This window comes from Salminus brasiliensis, chromosome 24 (genome assembly GCF_030463535.1).
Source record: "Salminus brasiliensis chromosome 24, fSalBra1.hap2, whole genome shotgun sequence".
Taxonomy (NCBI): Eukaryota; Metazoa; Chordata; class Actinopteri; order Characiformes; family Bryconidae; genus Salminus; species Salminus brasiliensis.
Window position 1 is genome coordinate 18,549,782 of NC_132901.1, and position 25,372 is coordinate 18,575,153.

General features: G+C 43.5%; 1 protein-coding gene across 14 annotated transcripts in view; it reads right to left on the minus strand.

Annotated features, from left to right (window-relative positions):
- LOC140547107 (adhesion G protein-coupled receptor L3) overlaps positions 1-25,372 on the minus strand; it is a 423,620-nt gene that overhangs the window by 180,429 nt on the left and 217,819 nt on the right. The window lies entirely within an intron of this gene.

Sequence of the window (25,372 nt, forward strand, 5' to 3'; positions counted from 1 at the left end):
TGTGTGTGTGTTCATTCATTACGGTTCCCTGCAGAGAGACTGAGCATCCATCTTCTGCACTCAGTCTTGTCGCTGACTGCCAATGCTCAAATCTCTGCCAGATACACACACATACACCCCCCCCCCCCCACACACACACTAACACACACTAAGAATAAAGTCTTCAGGTTTTCCTATGAATGTAAAGGCAAGTGACTCTGAGACCGAAGAAGTGGAATTCAAGCTAAACGTCTTAACAAATGAGCTTAAAACACACACACTCAAAATGCTGTAGGCTGAATGGGTGGATGTAAACTGCTGTAGGCTGAATGGGTGGAGCTAAACTGCCGTTGACTGACTGGGCATGGCTAAACTTCCCGCTCAATTATAAAATACTGAGAAAAACTAGAGTGTGTGTTTGGGAAGCAAACCCACAACTGTCTGTCCTCTGTTTACCCTCAAAACGCCTCACAGCTCAAGGAGTTATAAATGCAAATAGTTTACGATAATATGCAAAATACGCACAAGCTTTTCATCTGTTTCATCTGTTTCTTTTCATCTGAAATTACTGACAGTGTAGGAAAGTCAGCGGATGCAGTTTTATGAAATGCTTGTATTATAATGGTTCTTTAAACATCCTTCCATTAAGAAGGGTTCTTTAACGGCTCCATATCCGCACTGACATTCACTATTTTTACCACTGTGCCTTTAAGACAGATATATACATAAACAAGCTCTGTTCTGATTGGCCCTGTATTATGCCTCATTTGAAAAGCAGTCCAGGGTGAAACATTCCTCATATCTTCAGTATGAGTGGGCGGAGCTATACTGCTGTAGGCTGAATAGGCATCACAAAATGACTGTTTGCATATGAAATAGCTCCATATATGATACACTGAGGAGTGACTGGCGTGTTTGGTAACTTCACCAGTGTGTACACACTACACCAACTCCAAAAAGCCAATGGGATTCTTCTGGCATCACTCCCAAAGACGAGTGTGGTGTTGCGCTGCTCATGTTGGTCATTTTAATTCCGGACTGGGAATCATTTGTGAGTTAGCTGTGAGTTTAACATTTGGCAGCTTTATTGAGCACAAACGGAGATAATGCAGCATTGGAAGGAAATTCTGTCAGTTACTGTGTGTGTGTGTGTGTGTGTGTGTAGATAAGTGTGTGTGGGTTTACTGCAGTCCTCGAGATGAAAGAAACATATGGGCCTGGGTTGACCCGTCCATCAGAAGTGTGGCACTTCTCCAAACCACAAAATCCTAAAGAAACCCTACGGCACACACAGACACACACACACACACACACACACACACTTCCTCTTAACTCCATCTCCTGCCCCAGGCCCTAATCTGAAGTACAGCTCAGCCGATCCATCAGTCGGCCAATAATACTGACCGATATTATCGTCTGATGAATTCAGTGGTATCGGTTAAAATGCAGCCAACAAAACTCTGTATAATATGAACAGATCTGATTTCTTCTGAAATCAAGGGTATGTTTCAACTATAGGCTTACTACTATTTTGGAGCATTGTTGTGAGGATTTGATTGCATTTAGTGACAAGAGTGTTAGTTAGGTCGGGATGTTGCATGGTCACTATCCACCCCACTTTATCCCCAACTCAAAGTCAAAAAAGTCATATATGTGATGTGTTTTTTTTTTTTTTTTTAATTAAAAAAATAATTGGTCAAATAACCCCTTCTATTATGGCCTGTTCAGGTCAAACTGACAGAGGCGACATTGAGGTGAAAAATCCAAATTCAGAATAAAAACTAATAATAAATACAATAAAATAATAAAAAGTTTTGTATTATTTTGTTTTTGTACAGGAAAAACACAGTACATTAATTAATTAATTTATTTATCAAAAATTAACATTTTAATTACAGTAAATATTAATTATTTTATATTAATTAAGATAATGTTAATTATGCAATGTTTATGGAGGACAATCTATTTTTTTACCTAAAAAATATATAAAATAGAGATTAAATAAGACAAATATGTGGTACATTATTGCTGTCTTTTATAGCTGAACACAACAGGAGGGTCAGAAGTTTTTTTTATGGTTCAGGCTTTAAAGGGTTCAATCAGTACTAGTCACAACACTGTCCCAATTAGAGGATACAGTCCTAAGGCATTCCCTTTAACTGCACATGCTGTCCGCCACCATACTTCTCCCTTACAGCCTCCTGTAGGCCCTTTAGAAGGTCCTGGCTGCACCAGAACTCCGACTCCTGATCAAAAAGTCACATTTCTCTGAACAGCGGTGTGTAATTGTGAGCAGAGCGGGTCTTTGCAAGTCTGAAGCAGGTACTCATTAAACAAACATGGTTTGGCATGCGGGGCTTGGGAAGAGAGAAAGAGGGGGCGAGCGAGAGGGAAGATTTGATTTGATAATAAAAAGACGTGTCTCTTTGTTTGAAGGGGAGAGAGCGGGTGAAAGGAATGGTAATGTAGGGGATAGAGAGAGAGAGAGAGAGAGAGAGAGAGAGAGAGAGAGAGAGAGAGAGAGAGAGAGAGAGAAATAGATGTTTTACATTTAAATAAGAGGCGCCGTCAAAGCCAGGTGCGCCAACCAGCATGATCTGATCGAGTCGCCTGCTTCAATAAAGCCCGGAATATGGAGGAACACACATGCACACGCACACACACACACACACACACACACACACACACACACACACAACAAAAAGACTGAGGCATACACTGACAACAACATAAACCAACTACTGTGCACTCAGCCAGTGAAGCTCTTAAAGGAGTAGGCTGGCGAAACATGATAATAATAATAATAATAATTATTATTATTATTATTATTAATTACAGAATTATCTCAAAACATGATCTCTTAACCTCTCTCATGTAGCCATTGTTCAAACTGTTTAAGCCCCACCTTCTTACCGCCACTGTTAGTCTACATGTACCTGCATCTACATCAGCGACTGGTCAAGATGCTTAAGCCCCACCTTCTCACCTCCACTGTTAGTCTACATGTACCTGCATCTACATCAGCGACTGGTCAAGATGCTTAAGCCCCACCTTCTCACCTCCACTGTTAGTCTACATGTACCTGCATCTACATCAGTGACTGGTCAAGCTGATTAAGCCCCACCTTCTCACCTCCACTATTAGTCTACATGTACCCGCATCTAGATCAGCCACTGGTCAAGATGCTTAAGCCCCACCTTCTCACCTCCACTATTAGTCTACATGTACCCGCATCTAGATCAGCCACTGGTCAAGATGCTTAAGCCCCACCTTCTCACCTCCACTATTAGTCTACATGTACCCGCATCTAGATCAGCCACTGGTCAAGATGCTTAAGCCCCACCTTCTCATCTCCACTATTAGTCTACATGTACCTGCATCTACATCAGCAACTGGTCAAACTGCCTTAGTCCCGCCCGCCTTCTTTCCATCATTACTGGTCTACATGTACTGCATCTACATGTATTCATTGGTCAAGCTGCTTACGTTCCACCACTATTGGTCTACATGGACCTGCGTCTACATCAAACCACCATCGGTCAAACTGCATTCCTTCACAGTTGCTACAAAAGGACAGGATTTGGCCATATTGGCTATTAAGGCTAATCTTAGTACATGAGTAAATCTTTATGTATTGATGCTCATTAACAAAGCTGCATAATTTTAGAGATATTCTACTCCATCCTACTTTCACACACATACACACTGCCACGGTCTTACAACTTAGGCCTACTTGAAGCCCCCAGCCACAACTTCCTAACGACAATGGACACGCATGTTCACACAGCAGGTAAAAGTGGCCCAATCTTTTATCTTTTGCCATATCTGAGACATAGCTTTAGAAAGACCAATCAGATTAATCACTGACACAATTAGGGACCATAGTTCTCTGATGGATTTAATCAATTTCATAAAAAAAAAAAACACTCTAGACCTTCTTAGAGATGGAGATATGTTCAAGCTAGCTCAAACATATGCTAACGTCTAATTCCACGAGGTTCAAATAGTCTAAAATTCACCAAACATGTCTTGGTTAATGTCATCAGCAGCATCTCACATCCCAGGCCAATTGTGCATTCCCATACACATACACACACACACACATGGCAGGAACACACACACACACACTTCGAGCGGGCTTATTAAGGGAGCTTTATGAAGCCACCCTGGTATAAATTACCATACGCTCAGTCGTCAAAGCAGGCCCAATTAAAGGAGAAACAGTGACAGAGACTCTACAGGATCCATGCGCTGCTCCCATGGGGCGAGCGTCAGAACAAACTGCCACTTTTCCTCCGGCATGGCGACATGGTGTACAACACGTTCACAAAAATACACACACACACACTTGTACGTGTGTACACATACACATACTCCCTTTCCCTACAATGCAGCATACAGTACTGCCACATCCCACTGGAATAATAAGCTCATCATGTTGTGTCTGCCACTGCTACCCAAGGTCCTGACAAGTGATACATGAAGTCAAAGCAGGATTAACCCTTACAGGTCTAAAGGCATTACAGTAATACTGTAACACTCTTGATTCATATGGCACTATATAACTACATAAAGTATTTAAATCACTTATTCTTATAATAAACACAAAATGGTTAATACATTTTCAATACGGTGCCTTGCTATATTGACCTGCATTACAGTTAAAGGAGAATTTCACTAACTATATAAAAGTTCTGAATAATTAAATCATCAAAATATAAACAAAGTCATCCACACTGGTTTGGTGTGAAAGGCTCTGTTTTAGAGAAATTTCTAGAGTAAGAATTGTTCAAAATGGTAGTGAATGGAACCAGACATCTGAATAGTATCCAGGGAGATGGATTTGTCTGGGAGATACAAGGTGCAAGGTGCTGTGGGGCAAAGTAGTCAGCAAAGAAACATATATCTCCAGATTTGCCACTCAGACGTTCTCAGATGTATTGTAGGTTAACTGGTGGTTTCGGATAGAATAAAATGGCTATATCTGTGATGTAGCCGTGGCAACCTCTGGTTTCCGACAATACACTGTAGAACACTGTAGAAGTCAAGTAGGAGTCAGTTTCTATTTAAGACATTTTCCATCTTTATTTCCAATGTTTGGCACAGGGAAGCATAATAGCATCCACTGTGTGTCCAAATGTTTTTGGACACCCCTTCTAATGAATGCATTCAGCTACTCAAAGTTGCACTGACAAATGTGCAAATGCAAATGCACGCACACACAGTTTGTCTAGTCCCTGTAATGAAGTGCTGCCAATAGAATAGGACTCTCTGAAGTAGACCAACATGGACCTTTTGGCACCATGCTGCCTAATGCCAGGCGTGGGCTAGAGGGGTATAAAGCCCCCCCCAGCATTGAGCTGTGGAGCAGTGGAGGATCTGTGGTTTCTGGAATGATGGACGGTGCTCCATCCAATACTTTTGGAATGAGTTGATTGGGGATGAGATGAAGTGGTAATCATGCAATCATCCTTTTTTTTAATACCTTTGATTAAACACCCCTGGAAGACAATGAATTAGCAGGTGTCCCAATACTTTTGTCCATATAGTGTTGCACCCATAGAACAGAATTATATGGTCTTGGCATATAAATGATAGATTTGCATTTACTGGCAGCTAGTTTGATGTCTGACCAGGACGAGTGGATGAGAAGTTCAGAATGTATGGTTTAGGTTCTTCTACAGTGCCACACAAGGTCAGCGACAACCTGGTCTTGGGTCAGCGTTCTGGTGGAAAGTATCCAAAATTGTTTCTGTAACAGCTGGAGCGGCGGAAGCGGAAAACGGCCGCAACGAATTGAACTCAGTTCGAGTCCACGGGGTCCGCGGGAGTGCTTTAGCCACTCTTACAGTGGCTGACAAAACCAGTTTAGGCTGAAGACCCACGGAGAGCGGTGAAGCCCTCTTATCTCATGAGCTGCCATCACTTTCAATTAGACCCAAGCAGTTTTCCCAACCAGGCAGGAATGGATATTTTCATGCAGAATTGTAACCACAGGAGACTTCGCCTATCTCCCAAGGTACTTAGCCGGCGTCAGCGACTCAATAGCAAACATGCTAGGTCAATCTCAGTGCAGCTAAATGCATAAACATTTCAATAGAGGGAGTTTTATCTGAGTTAGTGGAGTAAGGAAACACACACACACACACACACACACACACACATACACTAAACACTGTAAATGCTTAATCAAGCGGAATTCACAGGGATATGCATACAGTACATCACCCTTGTTCAATACAACCTAGCATAGAGCATTTTAATCAAGGAACCTAATAAACGCGGCGCTTCAGTAAAACGACTACTTCCGTTTTGTTTATATGATTTATGCATGAAAATAAACCCCCATCTATAACACTCAAGCTGCCAATCTCAGGTTCAAATTCACAAGATTAGCCTCTGCTTCATGAATTTGCCTCACAACACCTCTCAAAAGTAAAGTCACCACAGGTCTAGGTCTGCTTGCAGTATGATGCCCATTTTCCAGCTCATTAAAAAAAGCTCACAAACGGTCTTTTCATCTCCAAAGTCGAATTCCAACAGTTCGTTTTCCCCGTGCTGATATTGGCACATTTCTTAATTTCCCCCAGAAATCAGTTTAAACCAAAATCCTGTAACCAAAATCTTACATCTTGCAAACGTGCCATGCCAACTTCATATTGACCTAAAATACCAACATTTAGTTATGAGGTATGGTGACCAACCCAGTATTGGGTTTTTACAGATATGTGACTTTGACTTCCAACCAAAATTTAACATCTGTCTAATGTTGGAGCTTGATGTCAACCTGATGTTGTTTTGTGACGGATATGTGACTTCCAACTTCCAATTTCCAACCAAAATTTTGATCAAGGTCAAACAAAATGTTCATTTTAATTCATATTCAACTAATCTTTCAGGTCTGTCTGACATTAGAGGCCAACATCTTTTAGACGTCAAATTGACATCATGTGCCTGCTGGAATCCAGTACCTTTGGAATAAGCAGGAGCAGTGTTTGTGATCAGCTTGATGTCAACCCAGTGTTGGGCTTTCTTGGATATGAGACTTTGACTTCCAACCAAAATTCAACATCTGTCTAATGTTGGAGCTTGATGTCAACCCAATGCTGGATTTTGACAGATATGTGACTTTAGTTTCCAACCGAAATTCAACATCTCTACAACACTGGGTTTAATCAATATTAGAAAATTAGATATTTCGAACAATGTCAATCCAATTGTGTCCAAATATGTTTCCAACATCAAATTGACGTCCTGTGCCTGCTGGAATCCAGTACTGTTGGAATGAATTGGAGCAGTGTTTGTGATTCGCTTGATGTCAACCTGATGTTGGGTTTTGACAGATATGTGACTTTGGTTTCCAACCGGAATTCAACATCTGTCTAATGTTGGAGCTTGATGTCAACCCAATGTTGGTTTTTGACAGATATGTGACTTTGGTTTCCAACCAAAATTCAACATCTTTACAACACTGGGTTTTCATCAATACTAGATTTTGATGTCAACCCAATTTTCATTTCAGTGTCTGTTGGACGTTAGAGCCCAACATTTTTCTGATGTCAAATTTACGTCCTATGCCTGCTGGAATACAATACCTTTGGAATGAGTTGGAGCAGTGTTTGTGAGTTGCACCTAATCATCCAACAAAAATACCTGACCTCACCAACGCTCTTATGGCTGAATGCCATCAAAACCACTCAGCAATGTTCCAACTTCTAGTTTAAGTCTTTCCAGAAGGGCTGAGGTGTTTACTGCAGCAAAAGGGAGGATGAAGGCAAAGGTGGAGCAAACTCAAGACCACTTCAATGTCCTGGCGTCTTCTACAGTACAGTGCTTTATCTGATGTCGGACTCCGTCTGGCCCACGTCTAGACTTGAACGACATGGAAAGACCTCACAGCTTTCGCTAGTTGAGGTGCTGCCAGCGTTGCTGATGATGTCATGGACCGGCCGATAAGGTTTCAAAAGGAGTTGTTCGGGCGCTCACCAACTGTCCAAACAATCTTCAGGCCTTAATGGCTTTTTAATCTGTTTGTGTGTAAACGCTTCCGCCCACGGCTATCCCTGCAGGGTGGGCTGCGAGGAGCCTGGTCAAAGGCCCTATCGATTCGCTCGGAGAAGGAAGCTCACTGGGGCCTGTTTAAGACTAAAAAAATGATTTATGATTAGCGGCAGGAATTTCTCCGTTCCTGCCAAAAAGCTGAAGTGTAAGCGGAGACGGCTGAGTTATTAACCAGGAAAGGGGGGTGTGTGGGGGGGGGGGGTATCGGTGTGATTTAGAGGCTGCAAACACAGAGAACGTTAAGCTACAACTGTACAGAAACGCCAGCCAAAACCAGAGAGGCTTGTTTACATTACTGAATGTGTATATTAGCGCTGTGCACTCGCGCGAGTGTGTGTCTCTGTGTGTTCATATATTTTAGTTTTATGGCTGAATGTGTTTAACAGGTCATAAAAAGTTCAGGCTGGCCAAGCCTAAACGAATGGGAGCTAACTTTCCTTTAAAAGACTCAGAACAGTAGATTATTCACCAGAATCTGCTGAGCTGAACCCGCACTCTCGCGCAGTGCACAGCAAAAGACTTGAAGATAGAAGCTGTGTGTGAGCGAGAAAGAGAGAGAGACAGAAAAAGCAGGAGAGAAAGTGAGAGAGTGTAAGAGAGAGAGAGAAAGTGAAAGAGAGAAGGAGGAACAGACACGGAGAGAGTTAGAGAGAACGCGAGTGAAAGAAAGAGACAGACAGCAAGACAGAGAGACAGAGAGAGAGAGAGAGAGAGAGAGAGAGAGAGAGAGAGAGAGAGTGTGAAAGAGAGAAGGATCAAGAGACAGAGAGATCGAGTGAGAGAGAAAGAAGACATGTAGAGAGTGCAGGAGACAGAATGCGAGAGCAGGTAAGAGAGATGGTGAGAGAGAGAGAAAGACAGAGAGCAAATGAGAGAGATAGAGAAGGAGTGAGAGGCCGTGGGAAGGGCGCGAGAGAGAATGATTTATTCCAGGTGATGAAATTTAAATTTTAAATTTATTTGGTAAAGTGGCCAAATAGCAGAATTAAAAAAAACTGTAGTTACTAATTTCTCGTTGCTGTCGCGCAAACTTTTGTTTATCAAATTTTTACTGTACATTATCTGAATCTGGCAGTTCTCAATTAACTTCTGTCAGGATTCGATGATGAATGGACCAATAGAAATGCTCCAGAATTACCTGGAATTCAGTCTTTTTACTTTAACTGTTATTCAGAGTTAGGAAGGGCTTTTCCTTCTCCTGTAAAATTGCAGTTTTGGAGATACAAGATTTTTTTTTTTGTCAGACTGTGACGATATGTAGGTTAAATCAAATGCTGTCACTGATTATAATATTGAGTTATAATAGATGAGCCAGTGTGTTAATAAAGTAGTGTGTGTGTGTGTGTGTGTGTGTGTGTGTGTTTGTAATTATATATATATATGTATGTATATATTTGACATTGATGTAACGAGGGGCAATGCTATGTGCTCATGTGTGCAGCATAGCAACCAGAGACGAGAATAATCTCCACCATCCAGACCTCCACAAACACCATCATCTGAACACACATACACACACACACATGCACACACACACACACTACTTTCAACATCTTAAACATACACAGAGGACTTTAAGCCCCACAATTCCATTTCCATTCAGTGTATCCATAGCAACCCAAATGTCCAACTCCACAGAGATGCTTGCCCCCTTTCACTCTCTCTCCCCTCACTCTTCTGCTCTCTCTCTCTCTCTCTCTCGCGCACTTTCTTATCTCCTGTCTGCCCTCTATTTATTTATTTTACTTCTCTCACTCTTTCCATCCTTTCTGTTCTTCTTGCTCTTTTCCTTCTTTCTTCCATTTCCCTTCTTCTTCTTCTCCTTTTTTCGTTCTTCATCTTTCTTTCTTTAGTTGTCCTCTTTTTCTTCTTCTTTCTTCCATTTTCATCTTCTTCTTTCTACCGCTGTCCTCTTCTTCTTCTTCTTCTTCTTCTTCCTCTGCGTTTTTCCATTTTCCCCTTCTTCTTTCTACCGCTGTCCTCTTTTTTCAGTTTTCCTCTTTTCTTCTTCTTCTCCCTTTAGTTTTCCTCTTCTTTGTTTGGTTGTCCTCCATTTCCTCTTTTCCTCTTCTTCCTCTTCTTCTTCCGTTTTCCTCTTCTTTCTTCTGTTTTCCTCTTTTCCTCTTCTTCCTCTTCTTCTTCCGTTTTCCTCTTCTTTCTTCTGTTTTCCTCTTCTTCCTCTTCTTCTTCCGTTTTCCTCCTCTTTCTTCTGTTTTCCTCTTTTCCTCTTCTTCTTTCTTCCATTGTCCTCTTTTTGTTCTTCTTCTTCTTCCGTTTTCCTCTTTTCCTCTTTCTCCATTTTCTCCATTTTCCTCTTCTTGTTTTTTTTTTTCTTTTTGTACTTTTTCATGTTTCCCTCTTCTTCCCGTTCTCCTCACACTCTCTCTGATCAAATAATCCATTGCCTTTTCTTTTTCTTCTTCTCTCATTCTCTCCTGATGTTTTTCTGCCTCTTCTTCTTCTCTCTTTTTCCATCTTTATAATCTCCTGTCAGCCTCTAATACATTCTATTTCTCTCTTTCCCTTATTCTTACCCCCCCTCCCCTCCCCTCTCCTCTCTTTCGCTGTGACAACAGTATAAACCCACAACACAAACAGCTCAGAAACACGCAGCGATAGAGAGAAAACATTTAAGAAATAATCGCCTGAAGGAACTCGGATTAACGGCCAATAACAGGAGATCATTCCACTCCATGCTAAGAAATGAGAGAGAAAGCACAGGCAGGAACGAGCCAAATCACACACAAATTGCCAGGCAAGATTAAATGAATCTCATGAGGGAAAAATATTAGATTTATTGCTTCGATTAAAGCTATTTACAATGACTACTCGTTAAAAGACCTTTTTTTCCGGTTGAAGAGTTGAAGAGAGTGTCCCAGATATACAGCCTGAAGTCATCGAGCTCATTAGTGAACATTAATCAGCCCTCATAGACACAAGATTCTTATCAAACTCACACTACATCATCTGCCACAGATCCGCAGGGTGTGCTTTTACTGAACTCTGAAGTATGGGGTGTAAAAACATCACATTTGTAGCCAACTGTATATTTACATACACCATGATGAGCCAATACATTATGACTACATGCCTAATAAGCTGGTGGGCTCCAACCCCCTGAGGCAGGGACTCTATGAGACCTCTGAAGGTGTCCTGTTGTCTCTGGCACCAAGATGTTAGCAGGAGATACTTTAACCCTTTATCAGGTACGGTCCCACCACTGGGATTTCCCATAGCTGGTCCCTGGTGGGTACGGTCGCACTGGTGGGACTGGAATGATCGGCGTATTACGATCAGCTTTAGTTCCACTAGTTCATGTAACCCGTTTCCTCAACAACGCCTCAGTTAATCAACACAAGTTTGCCAGTGATACCAGTCCCACACTTGCTCGTTTTAAGCTCTGTGAGACGAGTCTCGAAAATGATGGTGTTCCCTCGTTATTTGCTAAAACAGCACAGAAAAATGTTTCTATAATTTTACCACCCCGTCACATAACCTCAGTACAACATTTGTGGTATAAAATATAAATAAAAAAACAGTATAGAAACATGGCTGGAGTTATTCTCCAGCTTCTAACCGAAATGTATCATTCCACCTTAAATTGCGTACATGCTATGGGCTCCAGAATGTAACTGTGGCACTGATTTAAGGTGGAATATCAGCTTCATGCTGGGAAATATCAGTCAGATCCAGTGAACACATGCATTGAAGTGTCACAACTTTAAAAATGGGCAAAATGGCTTAAATAATAATACACAATACCACAGTCTTCATGATCTGGTCTTGTTTTAAAACTTCCCATTCCGCCTGTGCAAAACGTCCTGTGGGTTTCCAGATTCCGGATTTCCGGATTCACTGTGGATTGGACTGGTCGATCCAGTGCATCCTAAAGGTAAATGCCACTCGTGGACTCACTGGACCAGGGGACTTTCGTCCATTGCTCCGAGATCTAGTTTAAGTGTTAATATGTCCATTGTAACAATTTCCCAACCATTTCCTGTGACTTACACTACATTAACCCTTCTGTCAGTTCTGATTAACTGTGATTCTTCATGGACTGTCCCTCCCTGGATCATTATCAGTTAGTACTCAACACTGCTGACCTGGGACATACCATACAGCTTTCGCTGGATGTGTTTTTGTGTCATTATCCATCAGTACAGAAAGTAGAGCTTTATCCACTTCAGAATCCCTCCTGCTATTGCTATCAGACACCCTACATGCCCATGCTGTTACAGTCCCTCCACCATGTTTGACAGATCTCTGACGGATGCTTTAGAAGCTACTGGCACAATACCTAAAGCCAGGCATGTGCTAGAAAGGTACAAAGCCCCCCAGCTTATGATGTTCCCCCAAGATACTTTTTGGATGAGTTGGGGATGATGTGTGAGTGTGGTGGTGATCATCCTATATCCTGACCTCACGAACGCTCTTGTCTTTGAATGCAGTCACCTTCCCTGGACAGCAGAGACTGTAATCCAACAAAGGAAGGAACGTTAAATGAGCAGGTGTCCCAATACTTTTGTCAAAAAGGAACGGCCCCTCAAAGTGATCTGGGGTAAAATTAAAGTCATTTAAAGAGAAGTGCCCCCCCCTCCCTCCTTATTCTCATTCACTCTCTCTCTCTCTCTCTCTCTCTCTCTCTCTCGTTTTTCCTCTCACTCTCTCTGTCTCTCTCCCCTCTGTAGCTTTCTCTCTCTTTAGCCGTCTCTCTCTCTCTCTCTCTCTCTCTCTCTCTCTCTCTCTCTCTCTCTCTCTCTCTCTCTCGTTTTTCCTCTCACTCTCTCTGTCTCTCTCCCCTCTGTAGCTTTCTCTCTCTTTAGCCGTCTCTCTCTCTCTCTCTCTCTCTCTCTCTCTCTCTCTCTCTCTCTCTCGTTTTTCCTCTCACTCTCTCTGTCTCTCTCCCCTCTGTAGCTTTCTCTTTAGCCGTCTCTCTCTCTCTCTCTCTCTCTCTCTCTCTCTCTCTCTCGTTTTTCCTCTCACTCTCTCTGTCTCTCTGCCCTCTGTAGCTTTCTCTCTCTTTAGCCGTCTCTCTCTCTCTCTCTCTCTCTCTCTCTCTCTCTCTCGTTTTTCCTCTCACTCTCTCTGTCTCTCTCCCCTCTGTAGCTTTCTCTCTCTTTAGCCGTCTCTCTCTCTCTCTCTCTCTCTCACTCTCTCTGTCTCTCTCCCCTCTGTAGCTTTCTCTCTCTTTAGCCGTCTCTCTCTCTCTGCGCTCCATTCATGGCCGCGTCGTGTCCGCAGCAGCCCGCTGTTTCTGATTGAATTAGACTCATGAATAAGAATGCGTTTCTCTCCGAGCGTCCAGCAGAGAGCTATTGACATGTCCAAGCCCAGCGCGCTCCGTCCTGCTTCAGCCTCACAGGGGGCCAGCTAGCATCACAACAGCACACAGCGGGCTAAAGGCTAGCCCGTGCTCGCTAGCTCTCTCTCACAAGCCCGCATTTACATTTCTGAGGTAAAACTAAAGAGCAAACTGCCTCTAAAGGAGGCACCGAGCTAACTAGAAATGACACGGTGTGTGCACACTTCAGAAATGATCTCAATATCTCAAAGAAAGTGACATTTGAAGCTTAAAGCGCTCAGCGTAGGTGTTTTATGCTAGCACTTTACATAACGGCTAAATTAGTGAGTCAGATTGAAATATCACAAACAAGCCATTGCCTGATTACTCATTAATATCGGAGATTTTCTAAAGGTTAGGTAACGAAAGGGCATTTTATTGACTCTAATTAGTCTTTTTTATCTTGTTTGCCATCAGAAAAACGAGGCAGTCAGGCGTTTTTGAAACAGGCGTCAAGAAAGCATGTCTCTTAGTGACATGGCCGCCAGATACACATTCACTTTTGTACATTTTTTGGAACGACTTCCAAAATGTGCCGATGGTGGAATACGATATAAAATAGCCAGAAAATGTGTGAGGATTTATGACCTTAAAAACTAAAATAGGAGAAGAAGAAGGTCAGGCCCACGGCTGGAATGCTGTGTCCTGCAAGGTTGCCTACCCTGGAAGTATGAATACAGTCCTATTGCACATCCAGGTAATTAACCAGTGCCAATATCTCACGTTGTAGAACGAAGGTCGAGTGTATTATTGCGATTATGCAAATGTGCGCACACACACACACACACACACACACACACCTTGTGTAGTCCCTGCCAATAGAATAGGACTCTCTGCAGTAGATAAACATGAACCTATTGGCACCATGCTGCCTAATGCCAGGCATGGGCTAGATGGGTATAAAGCCCCCCAGCATTGAGCTGTGGAGCAGTGGAAGAACTGTGTTCTCTGGAATGATGGACGGTGCTCCATCCAATGCTTAGGTTGGGATCATTTGGGGAGTTGGTGGGGATCCTGGCCTCACTAATGCTTGTGTCGCTGAATGCAATCAAAACCTCATAGCAGTCGAATAGAGACAGTTACTCCAACAAAAGCAGGATTCCCTTGATTTCAGAAGAAGCAATGAAAGAAGCAGAATGAGCAGGTGTCCCAATACTTTTGTCCATACAGTGTGTAAAGTGCCCTCAAGGGGAAAAATGCACAGTATCTGCCCATTTAAGTGCGGAGGATCGTTAGCAGACAAGGTCGGAATGGATGGGCCTGCTAACGCTCGCGAGTCACAGCCTGATGAAGACGTAGCCTCAACAGCACCCAGCTGCCACACGCTACACAGCTGGATCTGAGCGCTTAACAGCATGTTAGCCAGCTCCTAGGTGCTGTACATGAACACACACAAAAGCATGAAGGCTTCCATTCCCGACATGACCCAAACAGCCGGAAGAGAGAGTGAGAGAGACACAGACAGAGACAGAGAGACAAAGACACAGAGAGAGAGGGGGGGATTGAACCACATGGCTCTCCTGCTAGCTCTCCAAGGGGCCCATCTGGAGAAAAACACACATGGGGGGGAAAAAATCGTAACAACGCTAAAACCTGAGACAGCTTGGCAGCTAGAGACAAGAAGAACAGGTGAGAGCGAGGCAAAGAAAGAGAGAAGATGGAGGAGGAGTGGTAGTGCGCGAGAGGACAGTGAGAGAGAGACAGAGAGAGAGAGAGCGGTAGAGAGATGGAGATTGGAAGGCTTCCCAGACAAACAGCTTGAGTCACTGTTTGACTGTGACGAGGGCACCTGGTGAGGGTGTACACACACACACACACACACACACACTCACACAGAACAGTGACACACGCATATCTTGTAAACACCAGCAGGTTCTTTCTGCCCCCCAACTGCGCTGCTTGTGACAGCACCCTCCCAACACCCCACCGTGGAGGTACGAGAGAGAGAGAGAGCGGCTGGGCCACAAACAGTGACGCACCATCCACTCCAGCGCGGGCGAGCCGAAGTCTTGTGATGCATGTGATGAGCAGAGACTTACTCAGCCAATTAGAAGTAGGGCTACATGTTTGGGCTACATGATTGACTGACGTGGTATTGACGTCAATCAGCTTACTTTCATTGGTTCATTGGTTATTGTCTTAGCATGAAGGGTGTGTTTACTATAAAACAACAGAAGCTAGCACTGAACTAACATGGTCAGGTGCATCGTTAAACTCGTTCATGACTAACATCTGAAATACGAACGGATCCCAAAATTGACGTACCTTGTTTACAGCACAGTAGTTTGAACCATGTTGGATTAAACCACTGTACAGAACTGCAACAGAACTACAATGTTCCTAGATGTGTTAAGTCTGACGTTCACAACCTCAACAACAACAACAACAACAATAATAATAATAATAATAATATAATAACAACAACAATAATAATAGGCAATGTTTCTTTTAGAAGAAAAAAATTGAAGTTAGCTATTTCAATGCACATCTGCAAATAATAATAATAACAATAATAATAACAATAATAAAATAAAAATATATATCTCAGTTCAAAACCCAGATGCTGATTATTTTTCCTATTTTTCCCACGGCCATGAAAGATGTATATTTATATTTACAATTATATTTATATGTATATGTTGTCTCTTCTATGTATGTGTGTATATATATATATATATATACAAACCTACAAACTGAATATTATATTCATTGGCCAATTTCATATATGGCAATTATATGTTAACATAAAATACATGAAAAATAATAATACAAAAAAAAAACATAAAATAAATAAATATATGTTATATGTTATGATAATATATTGTATCAGTTATGATACATTTTCATATATTATATTTGATTGCAGTGTATATTTTTTGTAAAGTTCAGACATTTTCACTACCACCTTTTCGACTGCATGTGCCACCACTGATGATGTAGTATAGTAGCGGCTTTCCCTAAAATGCTTGTTTTGTGTGTTTAAGTATGACTCACCACAATCAAATCCTCACAGCAATGCTCCAAAATCTAGCAGAAAGCCTTCTTCCCTGAACAGCAGAGACAGTTACTCCAACAAAAGCACGATCAACTCTTTTTAATAGACTTGATTTCAGCAGAAACAATGAATGAGCAGGTGTGTTTCCATCTCTACGGCAAAGGTTTTTGGACCTGACTCAAATAGTTCACTTAACTAACAGCTAGCTTTTTCAAAGGTACCCTCATTCTTCTAGCTGGAACTACTTCTTCTGGCGGAAGAAACTGCCAATATTTACCCCTGACATCATTTCGGCTGCATAATCTGCTTCTCTCTATTAGTAACGCGCCCCTCTCACTGATGTTGCAGCGCTAACCTGGTATGTGATGAACGGGTGGAACACAGTGATGTGTGTGTGTGAGTGATTAGAGCTGTGTCTGTGAGTTGGTACAGGGTGGTACTGACTTAATGAGCCCCAATTACAGGAGTACAGCTTTATAAATCACCCAAACTCAGCTTCACTTCACTCCTGTTCACTCCCAACTCTCACTTCAGCAGAAAGGCATTCAGAGAGAGAGAGTGAGAGAGAGAGAGGAGAGAGAGAGAGAAAGGGAGAGAGAGAGGGTAGGAGATAGTATAAGGGTAGAATGGCAGTGATAAGATGAGAGAGAAAGGAAGGGGAGAGAGAGACAGGGAGTAGGGTAGGAGACAGGAAAAGGATAGTCACCGTTAGAAGACGAGAGAGGATAGGAGGCAGAGAGAGAGACAGCGGGAGAAAGACAGGAAAAGACAAAAAAAAGAGACAGAAATAGAAAGACAGAAGGACAGAGGGACAGAAAAAAAGAGAGGGAGACAGAAGTAGAGAGAGAGAGAGAGAGAGAGAGAGAGAGAGAGACAGGTTTGGTGTGTGTGTGTGTGTGTGTGTGTGAGGAAGAGCGTCATCTCCCTTTCACCACCTGCTCTGACTCAACGAGCTCTTTCATTGCTCAGCGACAACACTCTCTCTCTCTCTCTCTCTCTCTCTCTCTCTTTCTCTGTCTCTCTCTCTCTCTCACATGCAAATACACACACACACACACTCACATAAAACACATCTCCCACATTCTCCAAAACAGTCCTCCTTCTCCTCCACCACTTTCATTTCATTAATATAAATGTGAGTGAGTGTGAGTGTGAGTTAGAAAGTGTGTGGTGTGAGTGTGAGTGAGAAAGTGTGTGGTGTGAGTGTGAGTGAGAGAGTGTGTGGTGTGAGTGAGTCAGTGTGTGTGTGGTGTGAGTGAGTGTCAGTGTGTGAGTGTGAGTAAGAAAGTGTGTGGTGTGAGATAATTTCAGTGTTTGAGTGTGAGTGAGAAAGTGTGTGAGTGTGAGTGAGAAAGTGTGTGGTGTGAGTGAGAAAGTGTGTGAGTGTGAGTGAGAAAGTGTGTGGTGTGAGTGAGTGTCAGTGTGTGAGTGTGAGTGAGAAAGTGTGTGGTGTGAGTGAGTGTCAGTGTGTGAGTGTGAGTGAGAAAGTGTGAGAGTGTGAGTGAGAAAGTGTGTGGTGTGAGTGAGTGTCAGTGTGTGAGTGTGAGTGAGAAAGTGTGTGGTGTGTGTGTGTGAGTGAGAAAGTGTGTGGTGTGAGTGAGTGTGTGTGTGAGTGTGAGTGAGAAAGTGTGTGGTGTGAGTGAGTGTCAGTGTGTGAGTGTGAGTGAGAAAGTGTGTGGTGTGAGTGAGTGTCAGTGTGTGAGTGTGAGTGAGTGTGTGTGTGAGTGTGAGTGAGAAAGTGTGTGAGTGTGAGTGAGAAAGTGTGTGGTGTGAGTGAGAAAGTGTGTGAGTGTGAGTGAGAAAGTGTGTGGTGTGAGTGAGTGTCAGTGTGTGAGTGTGAGTGAGAAAGTGTGTGGTGTGAGTGAGTGTGTGTGTGAGTGTGAGTGAAAAAGTGTGTGGTGTGAGTGAGTGTGAGTGTGAGTGAGAAAGTGTGTGGTGTGAGTAAGTGTGTGTGTGTGAGTGTGAGTGAGAAAGTGTGTGGTGTGAGTGAGTGTGAGTGAGAAAGTGTGTGGTGTGAGTGAGTGTTTGTGTGAGTGTGTGTGGTGTGAGTGAGTGTGAGTGTGAGTGAGAAAGTGTGTGGTGTGAGTGAGTGTCAGTGTGTGAGTGTGAGTGAGAAAGTGTGTGTGAGTGTGTGTGTGTGAGTGAGAAAGTGTGTGGTGTGAGTGTGTGTGTGTGTGTGAGTGTGTGGTGTGAGTGAGTGTCAGCGTGTGAGTGAGAAAGTGTGTGGTGTGAGTGAGTGTGTGAGTGTGAGTGAGAAAGTGTGTGGTGTGAGTGAGTGTGTGAGTGTTAGTGAGAAAGTGTGTGGTGTGAGTGAGTGTGTGTGTGAGTGTGTGAGTGTGAGTGAGAAAGTGTGTGGTGTGAGTGAGTGTGTGTGTGTGAGTGAGAAAGTGTGTGGTGTGAGTGAGTGTGTGTGTGAGTGTGTGAGTGTGAGTGAGAAAGTGTGTGGTGTGAGTGAGTGTGTGTGTGTGAGTGTGTGTGTGTGTGTGTGTGTGTGTGTATGTGTGTGAGTGTGGGGTGTGAGTGGGCCTGTCACCATAATCACATATTGATCATACAATAGATGGACCTCAGTCATTTCTGCTGACCCTGATATTGCCCACTGTGTGTACTTGTGTGTGTTTCAGCAGAGACGTCGATTCTGCTAAATGAGCGAGCAGAGCCCATTAACACAAACGGGCCGGAGGGTCGACTTTGCTTAAAAACAGTGGTTTCAGGGCCATGAGTGGTCCCCGCGGAATAAGGTGCTGTCACTATGACCAGAGGATTGCTGAGAGTAATGCTGCTAGCCATCGACAGGCGGGGCCCGAGAGAGCAGGGTGGGTAGATGCTACTTTCTCCCCACATCAGATGGTAACGTTGCACCGGCGGCAGGAGGAGGCGTGTGTCGGTCTTCACCCTCCCAGTGTCGGGTGGGTTCCTATGTGATAGGGAGAATATGTATGGGTTGAGTAAGTCAGGATCCAAATTGGGGAGAAAATGATTTTTATTTTATTTTATTCATGTTTTATTTATTTACAATATTTTAAAAAATCCAATGTCTGAATCTTAATTATCAATAATTCATTACCCCTTAAGAGGGTGTTATTGAATTATTATGCTATTATATTAGTATTATATCAGTGGCATAAAAGGGTCTTAAAATGGCAATAATATCCATTACATCGATTATTTATTGGACAATTTATTGTAAAATAAAAAAAAAAAGGTTATGGTGACGGGCCTGGGTGTGAGAATGTTTTTAGGAGAATGAGGTTGGCTGTGTGAGCGCGAGTCAGGCTAATGCAGGCCGATACAGACCGAATACAACCCAACTAAATGCAGCAAATGAAAGAATTCGGCCTTAGTAACCATTTGGCTTTGCAGTGGAAAAGAGGCCATAGAAAGACAGACTGAAACAGAATGAGACAGAGAGAGAGAGAGAGAGAGACACATAATAATCGAGAGAGAGAGAGAGAGAGAGAGAGAGAGAGAGAGAGAGAGAGAGAGAGAGAGAGTACTGCCATTTAAACATTCTTCATTTGGGTTGCTTTGTTAATTTATTAACGCTCAGGGAATACAGGGTTAGATAAGAGAGAGTCCTCTGACTCTCTGTGTGTGTGTGTGTGTGTGTGTGTGTGTGTGTGTGAATGGGAATTGGGCTTAAGCTGCAGTAATAATGACAGAACACTGGAGTGCTTTTATTGCTCCTGTGTTTTGTTTGCTCCTCAAAGTGATGGAGCATTTCCTCTGTCAGAAGAGCTTCTTTCAGATGCCTGTTTTCATCTCTCTCTCTCTCTCTCTCTCTCTCTCTCTCTCTCTCTGCACACAAAACTGTTCACTACTCTCCACTCTTTAAATCCGCTCTGCCACACCATCACACAGCACTTTACCTCTACCATTAACTCCATTAAACAAATATTACATGCCATAAAAAGACAAAAGTATTGGGACACCTGCTCATTCACCTTAAAAAATGTGTTTATCCTGCTTTTGTTGGAGTAACTGTCTCTACTGTCCAGGGAAGAAGGCTTTCTACTAGACTTTGAAGGAGCATAGCTGTAGATGAGGATTTGATCGCACTCAGCGACAACAGCGTTAGTGAGGTCAGGATGTTGGATGATCACCATCCCACCTCATTCCCAACTCCCCAACTTATCCCAAAAGTATTGGCTGGAGCACCGTCCATCATTCCAGAAAACACTATTCTACCGCGTCACAGCTCAATGCTGAGGGGCTTTATACCCCTCTAGCCCACGCCTGGCATTAGGTGGCATGGTTCCAATAGGTTCATGTTTATCTATTTCCCTCCAGAGAGTCCTGTTGTATTGGCAGTATTTCTCTACAGGGACTAGATCAGCAGTGGGAGAGAAGGGGTGTCCACAAGTATTTGGACATTTAGTGTATACATTATTAATGGATTGGTAATTAGACAGCACTTATGATCATTAAATTATGACCCACTATTACAACACCAGCACAGCACACACTACTAACACACCGCCAAAATGTCAGTGTCACTGCAGTGCTAAGAATGACTCACCACCCAAATACTACCTGCTCTGTGGTGGTCCTGTGGGGGTAGAACTACAAAGGGAAGTTGAGCTGATAGAATGGGTGGTCACAATTTTATTACATATATTATTGAGATATTAAATAAATTATTATATTATTACATTTGATTATTCTGAGTCTGAGCATGTCTATGGCTGAATGTGTATGTGTGTGTGTGTGCATGAGCTTAGGGTCAGGCTGCACTCATGTGAAAAAAACTATTTGGCCCCTGGTTGTCCGCTGGATCCAAGGGAAATGCAGGTAGTTCAGGTTTTCACATGTGACATGCACAGTGCTGTGCTCTGCGGCCTCAGTGTGTGTGTGTGTGAGTCAGTCAGTCAGTAAGTGTGTGTGAGTTGGTGTAATGGTTTCAATACCGGCGGGTCGGACGCGAGTCATGTTCAAACGCTGATCTGTGTGATTGATGCTGCAGAGCAGTGTGTCCAGTTTGGAGGTCAGACGCTGTAACTCAGGATAATTACCTCAGATCAATGAGAGGCTAATTCTCCTCTCTCTCTCTCTCTCTCTCTCAACACACACACACACACACACAGGCAGCTGGCACAGAAACACAAACCAGTCACACACTCCGTACTCCGGGGGGGGAGCATGTGTGTGGTGTGTAAATGTAAAACACAGATGCATGCTGGAGCTGACATACACACACACACACACACACACACACACACACACACACACACACACACACACACACACTGGACATGGTATGTTGAAAGAATAAAGGTATGCTACAGTACCTCTTCACTCACTTTCTCAACCCCCCCCCCCCCTCTCTCTCTCTCTCTCTCTCTCACTCTCTCTCTCTCTCTCTCTCTCTCTCTCTCTCTCTCTCTCTCTCTCTCTCACTTTCTCTCTCTCTCTCTCTCTCTCTCTCTCTCTTTATCACCTCTCTCTCTTCATCATCTCTTTCTTCAGGGTGCTTTATTGGCATAACTAAAAAAAGCTACAGGATAAAAAGTTTAAAAAGTAAGGAAAATTTAACAGATGAAACACTGTTTGTGTGTGTGTGTGTTTGTGTGTGTGTGTGTGTTCTCAGTGTGTCACTCTCTGACGGTGGCAGGTGCTGCGAGTGAGCAGGCACTCCTCTACGCTCTCCTAACAGATAAGGCAGTTTCTCTGGGTCGGACAGGCTGAGGAATTTGGGGTATTTGCTGCTGATTTCGGTGCAGAATTGCTGGCGGGTCTCGGTGTATTTGGGACAATCTGTCAGGAAGTGCAGCTCTGTCTCGATTCTGTTGAGTTTGCCCTGCTGGCGTGCTCTTTTTTCCTGAGGAACCCAGGATCTCTTGTGCTTGCTAGTCTCTATAGCCTGTCTGTAGCTGGTCAGTGTGGGTCCTCAGTTTTAGATCAGGCACTCACTCTGTTGTAGTTGTCTCTCAGCTGAGCTGTAATGTGGTTTATTCTGATTATAGTAAGACTATACTGGTCCTGAGCGTTAGTGTGCATTACTGAATGTGTGTCAGTGTGGAACTGTAGCTCAGGACCAGCTGAGTGGGGGGACTGTTGTCTTTGCTCAACTCTTAGTACTGCAGAGTGTATCTTATTGTATCTTAATGATTATGGATACTGGCCTAATTGTGCTCTGCGTGAGCTGTTGTGGAGCTTCTGTGCACTTCATATTTCTATAATAATAATAATTCTGCATGCATAGTCTCGATTGAATGTTTGTTCAATGTCTTGAATTGTTGGTTGGGAAGTGGACCCCACACTTCACTGACATGAAGGGCAACAAGTTTGATTACTCAAATGATTCATGTGAGCCTAATAGACATTTGTCTTTTTTGGGGTTTACTGCCAGGGGCCCAGGTCTGGTGCTACTGCTCCAGCAGGTCCAGGATTTGCTGTAGGCCTTGCTCTGTGAGGGGGCAGCAAGACAGCAGGTTGTCTGCATAGCTGTAGCTTTCTCTCTCTCTCTCTCTCTCTCTCTCTCTCTCTCTCTCTCTCTCTCTCTCTCTCTCTCTCTCTCGATCAATGATCATTTATATGTCTGTATCTCTTTATCGACATACCGGTGTCTGTCTGGCTCTCTGTATCTGGGTAGACTCTCTCTCTCTCTCTCTCTCTCTAACACACACACAATATGCAACTGGATGCATTACTGTATTAAAGTTAAACTGCTGAAGACTGAATCATGACACTGATCTTGAGCTGTGATTGGTCAGGACGATCAAAACACTCAGTAGAAACACTGTGATTGGTTAGAGCCTCATTAGCATGTTGCAGACTTCTGCTGTATCACTATCGCAAAGTCCAATATCACTTTAACAATTAACACATGATGAATTGTGTAGCCCTCACATGCACACACACACACACACACACACACACACACACACACAGAGAGAGAGCCACTCTCCCTGAAAACACTCAGTGGCAGCATGAAAAACACACTAGAAGAAAAAGCACTGCCACTGCTTTCACTCTGACTATTCCTTCAAACAGCATGGCCTGTCTGGTATGTGTGTGTGTGTGTGTGTGTGTGTGTGTGTGTGTGTGTGTGTATGTGTGTGTTATCGTTTCATGCTGGAGGTGATGTATGGCTTTGATATCATGTGTAATTACTGCTACTGCAAGACCTTTGAGAGAGAGAGAGTGCAAGAGGGAGAGGAACGAGAGCGAGCGAGAGAGAAAGAAGCAGGAATGAGAGAGGGGAAGAGATAAAGAGTGAGGGAGGAGGAGGAGCGAGAGAGGAATGAGAGAGCAAAAAAGAAGGCATCAGGAAGAAGAGAGGGGATAGATAGAGAGAGTGAGAGAATGCGAGAAAGGAACAAGAAAGATAAAGAGGGATTAATAAGAAAGTTGGGTATGAAACAGAGACAGAGAGAGAGAGAGAGAGAGAAGGATGAGAGCAAGAAAGAAGTCATCAGGAATGAGAGAGAGGAGAGAAAGAGAGGGTGAGTGAGGAGGTGGGAGGGACGAGAAAGAGAGTTAAGAACGAGAAAGAGAAGAGAGAGAGAGAGAGAGAGAGAGAGCGAGAGAGAGAGAGAAAGAGTGAATACGTGGGGAGGATAGAGAGGAGGAGGGAGAGAAAAGGAGAGAAGGAGGACATAAGGAACGAGTGAGATAAAGAGCGGGAGGAAAGAAAGAGAAAGAGAGAAGGCAGAAGGACAGAGAGAGTGAGAGAGAGAGAAGGAAAGGATGCGAGATGAGGAGAGAAAGAGGAAGAGGAGGAGAGAGGGACGAGCACGAGCAAGAAAGAAGGCATCAGGAACAAGAGAGGGGAGAGAAAGAGAGGGTGAGAGAGGAGGAGGAAGTAACGAGAGAGAGAGAAAGAGGGAGAGAGAGAGAGAGAGAGAGAGAGAGAGAGAAAGGGGGAGTATAGAAAGAGAGAGAGAGAGAGAAAGAGAGAGAGAGAGGGAGAGAGAGAGAAAGAGAGAGAGAGAGAGGGAGAGAGAGAGGGAGAGAGAGGAACAAGATAGAACAAGAAAGAAGGAATCAGGAATGAGGGACAGAGAGGAAAGAAGGTGAGGGAGAAGAAGGGTGGAACGAGAGAGAGAGCAAGGGACGAGATGGAAGGCAAACGGACAGAGAGAGAAAGAGGAGAGAGAGGCTTGATTTCTATCATTCTATTCAAGTGACACACTCGAGCACGTCAACATACAGCTGAGGGAGGAGACGGGTAACCATGGCGATAATGCTACTGAACGAGCGAAAGAAACAAACACCATGTCTGACACTTTTCCACGACTCCACAGCACTGATCTGACCAGTAACCGACTTCACCGCAGTCTGGAAACTATCCCAGATCTATCGATCCATGGACAGAATATGTTCACCCACACACACTCGCCAAGTCCCCAGCTGTGAGGAATCATCCCATGACATTTCAAACAGCTGGAGGGAAGCTCAGGCCCAAACTGGCCCAACAGCCTTTAATCATCAGCATCATCATCAGCATCAGCAGCAGCAGCAGCTCTATCTTCATCATCCAAAATGATCTGGTAGTCAGTCAACAGAGGCAGGAATAGACACACAAATAGTCTAAGGCCAGCTCCAATGTTTATCCAAATGTTTGTGGACACGTTTTCTAATGAACACATTCAGCTGCTTCAAGTTACACCCACTGCTGACAGTGTGCAGATGCACATACACACAGTTTGTCTAGAAGTATTGCCATTAGAATATGACTCTGGCCTAATGCCAGTCATGGTCTATTGAGGGGTATAAATGGAAATGTGGAAATGTGTTCTCTGGAACGAGGGTTGGTGCTCCATCCGATTCTTTCGGGATGAGTTAGGGAATGGGGATGAGTTGGGGTGACCTCGCTAATGCTCTAATGTTCAAATACTCACAGCAATGCTCCACAATTAGGACAGTAGAGACAGTTCCTCCAAAACATTTTTCAATACCCTTGATTTGGAAAAGCAACAAATGAGCAGGTGTCCCAATACTTTTGTCCATATACTACGTTCAATTCCATCATCAGTTTACCTGATTTACCATCA